This window comes from Hetaerina americana, unplaced genomic scaffold (assembly GCF_022747635.1).
Source record: "Hetaerina americana unplaced genomic scaffold, ioHetAmer1.1.p SCAF_55, whole genome shotgun sequence".
NCBI classification, from domain to species: domain Eukaryota; kingdom Metazoa; phylum Arthropoda; class Insecta; order Odonata; family Calopterygidae; genus Hetaerina; species Hetaerina americana.
In genome coordinates, this window is record NW_027287150.1 from 2,414,162 (window position 1) to 2,427,499 (window position 13,338).

The window sequence follows — 13,338 nt, forward strand, 5'->3', positions numbered from 1 at the left end:
TGTGTGAATTAGTTTTCAGCCTACCCTCGTATTCCCTGAGACGCGATAGGTAGAAATCCTTAAACGACTCCACCCTTTTTTTGGAAATTTTTTTTTTGTTTCATGTAGAAATGTTTATTCGTAACAGTCCCGCAATTTAATTATCCTTGCACTCCCCAATTGGCTTTCCCACCTTAGGTCATGCGTCATGCCAAGGTTGCCCAAAAGTGCACAGGTGGGTTGGTGCATGTGTACTCTTACTTATACGTACTCCCAGGGAGCATCCGCGGATGGTTATGTCACGGATCCCATGCGTCCGCCTTCGAGTGAACCACGGGAAGTAGGAAGAGGAAGACCGGTGAAGGGTTAGCAGACGGATGATGCCGATCGCGCCTGTTATTTCCCGCTCCAGCCCCCCTCCCCCCTTCCTCCTCCTCCCTTTAGCGAGACCGCTTAGCATCACTCGTTCGCGCCGTTCCCCTCTCGCCGCTCCACAGTCGGCCGAGATGTGGTAAGTCGAGGAAACACCTCATCAATGTGCGAGCAGTCAACGAACTTTCGGCAGCTCTGGGGACCTAAGCCAACTGCGGTCTGCGAAATGGTCGAAAGCTCGAGCGGCGCCGTACGTATTATTGACTTTCCAAACGGTCCAAATCTTTTGTGCGGTACCAGTAGCAATCGGTTTGCTTACCAATCGAGGCATTGATTCTAGGTCGTATTACGGAGTGGAAGAGAATCGATTTTTTTCTGTCAACTTCGTCCGCTGCACCAATCATTTCAATACACTAGCCGCCATCTAATTTAATACTTTTTTTTAACAAGGGCAAAGTAATTGGGTGCATATCATTGGTCAGCTTAAGAAATAAGGGACTTTCCAGCAACGAGTAAACACAAACACAAAGGTTACGAATAGTATACATAGAAGAATTTGAACTTGAGTCATGTCCAGGTTTTCTTATGTTTTTACATTCGTAATGATTTCACTAAATGCTCAGACAGAAAAGAGAACCTCATTTCAGCAGAAGAATAACTTAGAATGTGAGATCATTTTTTACTGATGAATAAAATATTTTGAAAATAATTTATCTTTCCTATGTACGAATTAACGCTTAAGGTTGATCCGGTCCAATACACATCAGAGGACTTACTTGGACCTCCACCAAACATATGGTACCGTCGACAATACCGCAAGCCACCATGGGGTTTCCACGTTTCATGTTACTCTAGTGGAAGACAGCGTCTAACTTTCCATCAGTCTGGGAGGAAATTATATGTAAAGGCTTCTAAATTATTCATTGGTGAGGGTTTTCATTGAAAAGCCGGAGGAGCAATTTGAATCGCGGAGAGAGGCCAACGCCCACTCTGACTCCAAGGCCCCGCCCACCCCGATCGTCCGGACCCCTTTCCTCCAGCGAGTTATTTTGTGTTTGTGGTTATATACTATATATATGGTTGGTGTTTTGTCCCGGTTATGGTTTACGAGGAAGATCTGGTACCTGAGAATAACATATATAGTATGTACATATTACATATATACGCACACCTACATGTATGTGTGCGTGTCTATGTGTATAACTTATTATAAAAATTTGTTTGAAGTGCGTAAATATTCTTGTCGTAGCGCCTCGTCTTCCTCCGCGCTCCGCCTCTCTTCCCGCAGGCACCGAGCAGAATTGACGGCGGCGGTGCGGCGTTGGCTCGGTCCCTTAGGCCGCGTATGCCACTCGCTCGGGCTCACGTTCGTCAAACAAAACCCGCCGCGCCCATCCGGAATTATCCACCCCGCCCACTACCACGTGGCTAGTCGTAGAAAAATAATAGACGCCATCGGCACGTATCAATGATGGGGCCCGCCGTCGAGGGGCCCGACCACGCACGTGATCTTTCCCGAATGAGCGGAACGACTTGCGTGAAGTATGCAAACCAAAACGAAATTCAAAAATTGGATAGCTCAAGTGGTTAAGAGCCTACACCCGATAAGCGGAAAGATCCGGAGTTCAAGTCCCGGTCTAGGAAATATATTTACACTCGTGATCTGCCTGATTCCGCCTTCCTCACTTTTCCTGTGTTCGTCCTTTATGCATGTTCCCATCTTTTTTCCTCATGTCTATTTCTATGTAAATGAGTATTTGTCCGTCGTTTGAGGGGATTTCGAGTTTGAATGTGTGTGTGTATATATATGTATATATATATACAATATATATATATATGTATATATATATATATATATATATATATATATATATATATATATATATATATATATATATATATATAACACTTAGCACTACTGGACACAGACAAAAACACAGAAACACACAAAAAAGACTCACTATTTTTCGAATTTTCGGTTCGTGACCACCGAAAATTCGAAAAATAGTTAGTCTCTTTTTTTTTGTGTCTTTCTGTGTTTTTGTCTGTGTCCAGTAGTGCTAAGTGTTATACATTATTATTCACGTCCGTGAGACTTTCAAAAAGTGTTATATATATATATATATATATATATATATATATATATATATATATATATATATATATATATATAAACACACACACACAAGGGGAAGAGGTGGAGATCAACTTCAGCTAATACAGCCACCTCTTCCCCTTGGTGGAAAGATACATTGTTTTTTTATGTACTTCAGTGAGGTAAATTGTTTCCCATGCTCTACTTAATGCCCCCCCGCATTGATGTTTCTCTCAGTCTTTCTATATCTTAAAAGCCTCATTAACTTTGATTTTTTGCATTCGTCCTCATTGCGGAATTCAAACTTGAATCCTCTGGTTCGTGTGCCAATTTGTTGATGTTGATGCTTAATGCCTGATGGTCGTCTGTTGCCACGGAGTGGCGCTCTCCCTCCAATACACCGCCCTACGGCGTGCATCTGGGAGCGATAGCAACGACCACTACTCGTGATTATTAATTAAGCCGTCATCTCTCATATTTTATAACTGATGCATTCAAACCATTCGAACATGAGAGCCAAGATTGCATCGCTTCCCAGATTGCTTTCTAAATGAATAACTCAGTTTAAAATTTCTATTTTTCTTGAAGGCGTCCGCGGAATGGGTTTGATGATGATACATTTATGGCTGAAATTTCATCCGCAAATAATGCTTTATTAGCGCAAAGGTTTCGCCCGAGTTGTAGTCAGCTTCTTCAGATGAGGTGCAATTTGTTCCTTTTTCTGTTTATGGAGGCTCGGGTCCAGCATGACCTCATTGGTCCGTCCGTATTTTCTCCCCCAACTGCTGACCTTAGGCGAAACATTATACGTACGCGGATGAAATCCCGAGCAGAAAAATGTATTTATATCACTTTTCCTAACTTTTAAAAAATGAATGTTAATTTTAAATGGACCACGAAGGTTCGCCAAGTTGAAATGATACTATTAGGCGTCAACTTAATATTTGTAAATCGTGAGTTTAAGACAAGTATGTATTCTTAGTCGATTGCATGCCCTGTTTCTCGTCCCATTTTCTTGCCACAATGCCACGAAAATGAAAGCAGTCTCCACGGAATGGATAAGGGAAGTAAGTTGTGTTTCTAATTATAAAAGTCCTGTCGAGTTATTTCGATCCGGACTCCGACTTTAAACACTCGAGCCTCGTGTCCGTGCCACTCCGTGCTTAAAGCCACTTCCCTCCGCCTCCTTTGTTCCAACCACCCCCCGCTGCTCCTCTCAGCGGGGTGATAAAAAAAGTTTGGTTCCCCCTTCGCCGTGGGTATATTTTCGCGAAAGACCCTCTCAATGCTCCTCCTGTCCAAGTGCATAACTACGTACGACGAGCATGCATGCTTCTCATCTCATTGGATTCCCGCCATATGGCGTAACGACTTCGGTAACAACCTTCGTGGAGAGATAGATCCATATTCTGAAACTCGGGACTTGCTCGTTGACCTATTTTTTTTCTTTTTGACGTCTCGCCAAGCGTATGCGACAAATAGGTACTGTTTTTTTCCCCCCCAACTCTCGCCGGTTCGGATGCTCGCGGAAAAAGGAATTCTTCGGCTGCCGCGTTGAACGTTGAATTCAGTCTCTCGTTCCATGGAGATTGGGAAACATGAGTTTCTGCTCTCTCGGAGTGATATTAAAATGGTAACGGCGCCACAGAACGAATGTTTTATGAAATACTCCAGTTTCCTTTCGTATTCATATTTAATCATTTCGAGCGATTTTCTCAGTGATATCACGGCGAAAACTTTGCACCCCCCCCCCCATTCACCATTAATTCCCATAGTAGTGCAATACTAGCGAATAAAATACACAGGCACAAACACCTAAGAATTCACTTAGATCTCTACGCAGCATTAGCCCTGCCCTTGCTTGTAGTTCTAATATCTTCACCTCTATTACTATTAAGCCTTTGAATTCTTACTATTATGATTCCTGATTGTCCGGGGAAAGGACGAATATTTGTATCTATCTGTGCTCTAATCTATCATATTATCTTTGTGGTCTAACCTACGTAAATAGCGCGGGACCATTACGATTCCTTTAGTGTCATCGTTAAACTCTGGTGTTTTGAACCTTGCTATCGTTCTCTCACGCCGGTTAAAATTTTTCGGGTTGAAATTACGCCCTGAATTAATAAAATAACATTTCGGGTTTTATGTTCGCTGTTGCAGTTTGCTGATGAAAATAAGATGCGTTGTGGCATGGCTTCAAGGACCAGATCATCATAAACTCAGGGACTAAAATGATAAGAGTGACTCATTGGGAAAAAGACGATAATATTATGTGCATTCGGACTTTGAACAAGGTATTTCATGCGCGGTCAAGGGTTAAGTGACCAGCCCGGTCAATCCGGTGAGTGGCGCTTTCACGGGTTGTTCACACGGTCGTGGGTTCCATTCTCGCCTCAAACTATGGACTTCGAAATTGTCATGGGATGGGATGTACTTAGCCGAGTTGCGGTACGATGAGTTGGAGCGTGTCGCAGTACTTACCCCATGGAAACCTTATTTACACACTTAAAACTTAGAAAGTAAGGAAAATACTTGCAAAAACACATGGATAGGTGAGTTGAAACTTAGTTCTAAACTAGGTATGCACGTGTGCAATGGGACACATGTTTCTGTATGTAGCATGTGAAAATATATATTTTATATGTGTCTATTCTTTTCTATTTGTGTTATGTTGTGTCAGCCCATTATTGTGCCGCTCGTATGAGTTTTTCCGGACAATCGTTATATATATATATATATATATATATATATATTGTGTGTTACTGTGTATTGTACTATTCGGCACTTCCGTGTTACGTCTACGAAAGCATATATATATATATATATATATATATATATATATATATATATATATATATATATATATATATATATATATATATATGCTTTCGTAGACGTAACACGGAAGTGCCGAATAGTACAATACACAGTAACACACAATATAGAAACACAAAAAAAGAAGAACACTCACACGTTATTTCTTGATATTTCGACGGAAACAATCCGTCTTCCTCTGAAGATATAGAAGTAATGACTGCTGATATATATATATATATATATATATATATATATATATATATATATATATATATATATATATATATATATATATATATATATATATATATATATAGCATTTAGACGGCACAATAGAACACAAATAAAATAACACTTAAAAGGACACTCTCACATTGTAGATTGTTTGAGCTTTCGGCCTTCTTCAAGTAAGACAATGTGAGTGTCCTTTTAAGTGTTATGTTATCTCTTTTATTTGCGTTCTATTGTGCCGTCCAAATGTTATATTGCTCTTAGTAGTGCTTCAACATCATCGATATATATATATATATATATATATATATATATATATATATATATATATATATATATATATCCTATCGTCTTCTTCCTCCTTATGATTGCTCGGTGGATGTATACCTGAATAATAACCAAGTACGTAGGTTCTGCTTTTATATCTACTAGTAATTTTCTCTCCGTTTCTTGCTCTATATTGACTACTCTTCTTCCGACCTCTTTATTCAATTAATTAAAAATAGCAATTTTCCACAAAAATAAAATTTAATGCGACCGGTTTCAATGTTACTACATCATCATCAGGTGATCACATCAGGTTACTACATCATCACCTGATGATGATGTAGTAACATTGAAACCGGTCGCATTAAATTTTATTTTTGTGGAAAATTGCTATTTTTAATTAATCATGATATTCCACCATATCACGCCTGAAACGTCTCTTTTTACTCTTTATTCAATATTATGGCAACCTCTCGTTGGCTCTCGTCCCCTCCGTTTTATATTACTCTCTAACTATCACTCCAGTAATCCCCGCTATCTTTCCATCTCACCTCGCATAGACCTAAAATATCTATTTGTCCCCTTTCCATCTCTCCCTTAACATTCTCCAATTTCCCGGTCCTCAACATTGTCCCGACATTCCAAGTTCTTATTCAAACTAATTCGGTCTTCTTCACCTGCGTCTTCTGTCCTGCTGCTTTCGCTTTTGCTTTACGAGGATTTCGTGAGATCTTGTCGAGATACAAAATGGAATAATATGAACATAGACGATAGAGACCACAGCAGAAACGATAAGGGCAAGTCTATAATAAGTGCTAGTAAAATGAAAATATTAAGAATGGTAAGGAATAGGAAGGAAGGAATGCCCCTCAGACAGCAAAAGAGGAAGAGGAACTCCATTAAATATGGTAGGAATGTTGGACGGCTGATTCCGATTGAGATAAATTGATTGATGGAACAGACAACGGGCTATTGTTTCCTCTTTTATTCTCTCCTTGACTTTCGGTGACGTTTAGTGTAATGCAATGTCAACATTAGATCGTAACGGGTCTGAATGCATGTGCGCCGCATAAATATTTGACGTAATTTGACGAAGTGTTAAAAAAATTGACGTCTCGTCCCGTCTTCTCCTTGTGTGTATGTTATTTTTCCGAATTGGCTCTATGGCCACCCTCTCGTCGAAAGACACTGCCCGCCGTGCCAGCAGACTTCACCGAGGTCGTTAAACCGTAAGGCGTGCGTGCGGTCCCACTCCCGAAATTCCGCGCGGACGTTCGCTACGAGCCCACAGCGATCGGTCAAGTCCCCCAGTCGACTCTCGGTCCCTCGGTCGGTCAGGTCCGGGGGTGCACCACAGAGAAAAACGCACGCCGCGACGAATGGGAAGGGGGGCGGAGAGTAGAAGAGCCGTCACAACCCCTCAATCCCCCCGCCCCGAGAATGCACTCCTCCCACGACCTCCCCGGGGCATCTGCGCGCGCTTGTGGCAGCGAGCGTGTCAAGGACTACATAAAGGGCCGATAAAAATGCTCCTTTTTATATATCGTCAACGCCCACCCTCTTCCCTCCCGCTCTGACTTAGGTGGTCGTGGCACATACCATGCGTACGATCTGTCCAATAAGTACGCGAACTGAGGTGATAAAAACTTAATTTTGCAAAATTTCGTCTCTATCGATTTTGCCCCCTTCAAAATGAACACTATCCATTCGTTGCTATGCACTTCTTCCATCTTCTCTTTTCCACTGTTTACAGCACCCTTGGAAGTCCTCGGCAGTCAGGCTTTTTAGTGTTCTCGTCGTTTCTTGCTTTATTGCGTCTTCCACATCTTGTGACCAGTGATATGTCCCCTCATCACATTTTTGCATTTTGGGATTAGGAAAAAGTCGCAGGGGGCAAGGTCTGGTGAATATAAAGGATGATTAAGGATGGTAATAGAGTTTGTTGGTATAAACTGGCGAGCAATCAATGCTGAATGTGCAGGTGCATTGTCATGGTGAAGGATCCATCCATCCTGTTCGGTTAAAATGGTGTGCACTGTTGATTTTCCTAAATTAAGTTCATCAGCTATCATTCGGACAGTTTTTCGACGATCGGTAAGGACAAGGGACCGCACACGATCAATGTTGTCGTCAACACAGGTGGTTGAAGGTCGTCCCGGCCTTGCATCAACCATGGCGTCTTGTCGGCCATCTTCAAAACGGTTAATCCAGTTGAAAACTGATGTTTTCTTCAGAGCATTATCACCGTAAACAGCTGTCAACATTTCAGTAATTTCTTGATAACTTTAACCGCACATCACCAAAAAACTTGATGTTGATTCGTCGCTCTGTGATTTCGGTAATTTCCATTTTCGACAAACAGAAAAAACAAGGAAAACAGGAACTAACACAACTGGCACCTTACGCACAGCTCGATCATCCGCCAAGCACAGACGGCTCATTGGGTCGCAGGTAACTAGCGCCGCTAGTGGGTGGGGCTATAGACCGCGTCATGGCCGCCAGATTTCCCCAGTTCGCGCATTTATTGGACAGACTACGTATGTATGTGTGCATGGTATGTGTGAAGTCTCTCCTATTGCTCCCACTTCATCCAAAATGCCCTTCTCTCGATGACCTCTTAACCGCTCCTCGCTTCGAAAAATCTCGCGGCCCCTCCCCCCATCCCGCCCGGCGCCACCTATCCCTTACCCTCCCTCTCCACTCCCCTTTCATCGCCCTATCCACCTCCTCTCCCCCTTTCACACCCCTCTCTCCTCCTTAATGGTATCCCTCCCACGGCGGCGAGTTCCCTCTAATCTATCGCCCTTCCGGGCCTCGGATCGAATTGGTGGCCAGCGCGATGGCGTCTCCGGTTCGCTCTCGAGGGAGTTCGGACGGATTTTCCGCAGTGGACTGCGGTCCCGTACGTATTCTGGCGTCGTTTCTGCAAGAGGCGCCTTGGGTACTGGGGGATGAAATATGTAGTAGTACGGTGACCCATTCGCTTCGATAGTGGATTGTGGACTGCGTATAAAAAAGTCATTTTTTTCTCTCTCTCTCGTGAGAACGTAAGATATGTCTTCGTCCACCGATGTGGTTAAACGAAGCCTGAAGGCGAAAATGAAGAAGACAAATGTCCGATTTGGTCAGTGATCGGAGGCTTTGCTTTAAATTATCGATCTTCGGAAAATATTTTTCCTGATCGAGTCGACGTATTTTGAATTTTCCTCTAAGTATTTTCGTTAAATATCTCTACCGTATTCCTTTTTGATATTGGGTACCATTTGTTTTCCTTAGCGTTTGATAATAAATATGAAGCACGATATTTTGAAAGATACCATTTGGGGGGGGGGGGGCGAAATAGGCAAAGCTATTAGGAAAAAATAGTTCTATATTTATTTTAAAAAGCACGCACTCAGCAAGGTAATCTTGGTATATGCTCAGGTTGTAAAATAACGTCACCTATTCGTATTCTTAGCTGCTGTCTCTTGACGATATATTACGTAAATTCAAGCGCTTGAGAGTGTTGGCACGCAAACATTGCGGCAAATTCACCCAACAGTTTAATTGAAATGTCCGATAAAAATCACAAAACGCATCTACTTTTTTTTCGATGCAACAAAATAAATCCCACTTTTTGCGACTTTTGTGACCGGAACGTGAAACGTATTTCGTGAGTACTCGTTGAAGGCAGGATGACGCAAATGTTTCTTTCGACTCGTCACTTTTCCCACTTTCCTCCGTCACCCTGAAATCCCAGCAGGGGCAGTCGTGACTCTGATTTATGCGGCGACCAAGGATCCTTCTTTGCTCGCCGCTCGTCGGATTTTCCGGAGAAGTCAATTTTTTGTCACCTAACACCCCCAGACCAAACACCCGTGGTGTAAGGGAATCACTTCCAGCAAGTCTGGCGGATCTAGTTGGAGTAAATTGGAGTAATTGGAGTGAAACGGTGAAAAAAACTCCAAGTGATGTGACTGATCGTGACCCTCTACTAATGGGACTCAAATAAAAACGACTCCGAGTTTCCCTCCACTCCACGTGTTTAAATATCCCCAGCAACTCCTACAATCAGCTCCTATAATTCCTTCCCTACTAAAAGCTCCTAAATTTCCTCAATCTACTACCACCCTTCACCCTAAACTGAAGCATAAAAATAATGAGCACAGTAATCAACCCTGGAAGGTCGGTTTAGTAGGTGACGGTAGAGATCACCCAGTACTAAGCCCTATACGGCGTGTGAACTTCACACATTAGGGTAGGGGGGCCAGATCCTTTCCCTGTGCCGGTTATGGTTTCCCAGGAAGATCTGGTACCCCAAAAATCACATAGCTTGGTGCCCAGAGTGGCTTGCCCGGGAATCGAACCCGGGCCCTTCGGTTAGTAATCCAACGCTCTACCCCTGGAATAAACTAAATAAACCAAACCAAATATACCCTTCCCACAAAATTTAAAATTGAAGCGAAAAAAACCTCGGAGGCAACCTGGTCCTGACTCACTTGAACTCAATCACCTTATTCCACTCAACCCTACCTGATCTACTTACCAAATGAAACTCAACCCAAACACACTCACCTACCATCAACCATCTTCCTAACAATCCCAAATTGTGCATAAGCAATTTAAAAATAATAATAATAATAAAGTTAAAAATTAGTAATAACACAATAAAAGATTTAAAATAAAATTTAATAATAAAAAAAATAAATATATAATTTAAAAAACCTCCGTTTCAAAAAAAAATTCTAAAAACCCAGACCACAGAACCCATTTATAATCATTTGTGAAGGCACTCCATGCCTCCAGTGGAACCTGGTTCCGAAGGAGTAGTAAAAGGAGAAACTAACTTCGCTTTGGTTTTGGCTTCACTCGGATTTAATTTTCAAATCTGCTCATTCGTGGCCGCGCGGTATGACAGTATTCTTTTCGGCATATTTCCTTTAATTAATTTAAAACTCCAGTTTCATTTTATTTCTGTTTCATGTGATCTCTGTATTCTAGTGGCTATTGATCGAACTTGTCGCTGGAGAATGATTGGAATTTGTTATATTTAATGATTAGATGCAATGAGATAAAATACATCGTGACCAGATAAAAGAAATTTTTAGCAAATTTATTCAGTTAAAAACTAGTAATAGAAGCGATTTATAGTTTTATGACGATTGGTTCCTGCCATATTATGACCGTCCACTTAATGACCAACATCTCACAACCGACTTTGGACAAATTACCAGTAGATATACATAGCAGCGACAGTTATTAACAAACTTTTCGTTAAATTTCTTTTTTAAGCTGTGACATCTCGTAACCAGGTGTAATATAAACATGTTTCCCATAGCAGTCAAGTGCCAATAACGCCTGTTTCGTAACCCGATAGATCTACAGAAGCATGAGAAATACCATAGTAATTAGGAGATAGCTGTTTATGACATGTTTATGTGAAACATGTACGTGATGTCTGGCTATGAGAATCTCGGTTTAAGACTGTCCCTTTACCTATATGTAGCTCGACACGAGAAGTCTGTAACCAAGTGATTGGATGTGAGGGAACGTGCTACCAGATTTTCATCTAAAACTCCGTTTAATTTCATCTGCATTGCATTGAACCATGTATGCGAAACAAATGCCGGAAAATAGGTCCAGTGTCGAGAAATTAAGAGGAAAGCTGGGAGAGATTCGAGCACTTGGATGAAAATCATAATCATTATGGGCCGCAAAATATACGAGGGCGTATTGAAAAGGAAGGTTTTCTCTTTTTTTTCTTGGAAAATAAAATCTATTCTCAACTTTGTTTGCATCGTTAGAGAGGTTGAGCATTTAGCTATTTTTCCACATATTCGCCTTGACGATTGATCACTTTTTGCATCCTGGTTACCAGTTTTTCAATACCGGCGGGGTCTTACCTTTCTCCCGCCGCGTCGCGACGCCAACTAACCTTGGCTTTGAACTTCCTTGTGTCCTGCTTGGGATTGAACTTCCTCGTCTGACTTGAATTTCTGTCATCCAAGGTGTTTTTTGAGAGCGGTAAACGAGTGGTAGTCGCTGGGGGCAACGTCCGGGCTGTAAGGAGGGTGGCCGATGATATCCCAGCCGAATGCATTGAGTAGGGTGGTCGTTTGATGTAACAAATGTGGACGTGCATTGTCATGATGCAAACACACTCCTTTGGTGAGACACCTTGTTGTAACCGAGGACCTCCGACACAATATTCTGCACGGAGAAGTAGCCACTCTCTTCATTAAGGTCTTCTTTTATCTCATGAAGGGTAATTCTCCGGTTATTGCCCACCATCTCGTCAACTGGAGCCACCATTGATTCCGGCAAACTCGGCCGCCCCGACGACTACTCATCGTGGACGTTTTCCCGGCCATCAAAAAACTCTCTGCACCACTTCCGCACGTTTTTGATGTCCACAAACTTCTCACCGTACACTTCCACTAAATGGCAGCAGTCGTCAGTTGGCTTCGCGACGACTAAAAGTGATTGATCGTCAAGGCGAATATTTAGAAAAATAGCTAAATGCTCAACCTTTCCAACTATGTACGCAAAGTTGAGGATAAATTTAATTTCAATGAAAAAAATAGGAGACCTTCCTTTTCAATGCGCCCTCGTATGAACAACAAAAACTCCCGCGATAAGATCTCCCACGGCATCTGGGCTCCTAGCTCAAGGGTTTCCCACAGTCACCCCAATGAGGATAAATGGACCCCTGTAGCTAGATATCGCCATAGGGCACTTTTTAGCGGATTCTGGACTTAAATTTTATGCCTTCAGACCCCTCTCTCACGAAAAAGACTTGATTTGGCGAAGAGGCCAAAGCCAGAGCTCCTGTTAGTTGAGCGGCTTGTGGTTTAGACTGGGCAGAGTCATGGTCTCTAACAATGGAGGATCTTTGAAGTCCACGTATTTTGAAACTTAAATGTCGTGTCTAAGAGACGCGTACTTAAATGATTCGAAGTAAAGGTCATGAAGGCAAGAAAAGGTAAGTTTTCAAATTTTTTTTGAGTTTGCATTCCCCGCGATGCGATAGCGTGGCATGCCTCGAAGCAGTGAGTGGCACGAGGCCTCACCTAAGGCTTCTATTTATTCGAAACTGAGAAAACTACGTGCTGAATGTAAACCTGTATTAACATCTCGAAATAGAATCGTTGAAGTCTGTCCGAATAGTGGTTACCTGGACGACATTGGATTGTATATACATAGATCGGTATTGATTGGAGGCTTTTGAGATGTGGGTGTGGAGAAGGTGAAGTGGACAGAAAGGAAAACAAATGAGGAAGTGTTAGGCATGACGAGGGAGGAGAGGGGATTGTTGGGGAAATCGTAAGGGTATAGGAAAACTAGATGAAGGGCGTATTAAACGGCAGTGGGATGTTGAAGAATGTAAGAGGGGGGGAGAATGTCAGGCAAACGAGGAAGAAACAGGAATAAAATAGGATAACTTTGATATTGATCGTAGTTAAGTACGGCGCGGAAACGTGGTCACTGAAGCAGAATGATGGAAGTAGATTGGAAGCTTTTGAAATGTGGGTGTGGAGGAGACTGGAGAAGGTGAAATGGACCGAAAGGAAAACAAATGAGGAAGTAGTAGGTAT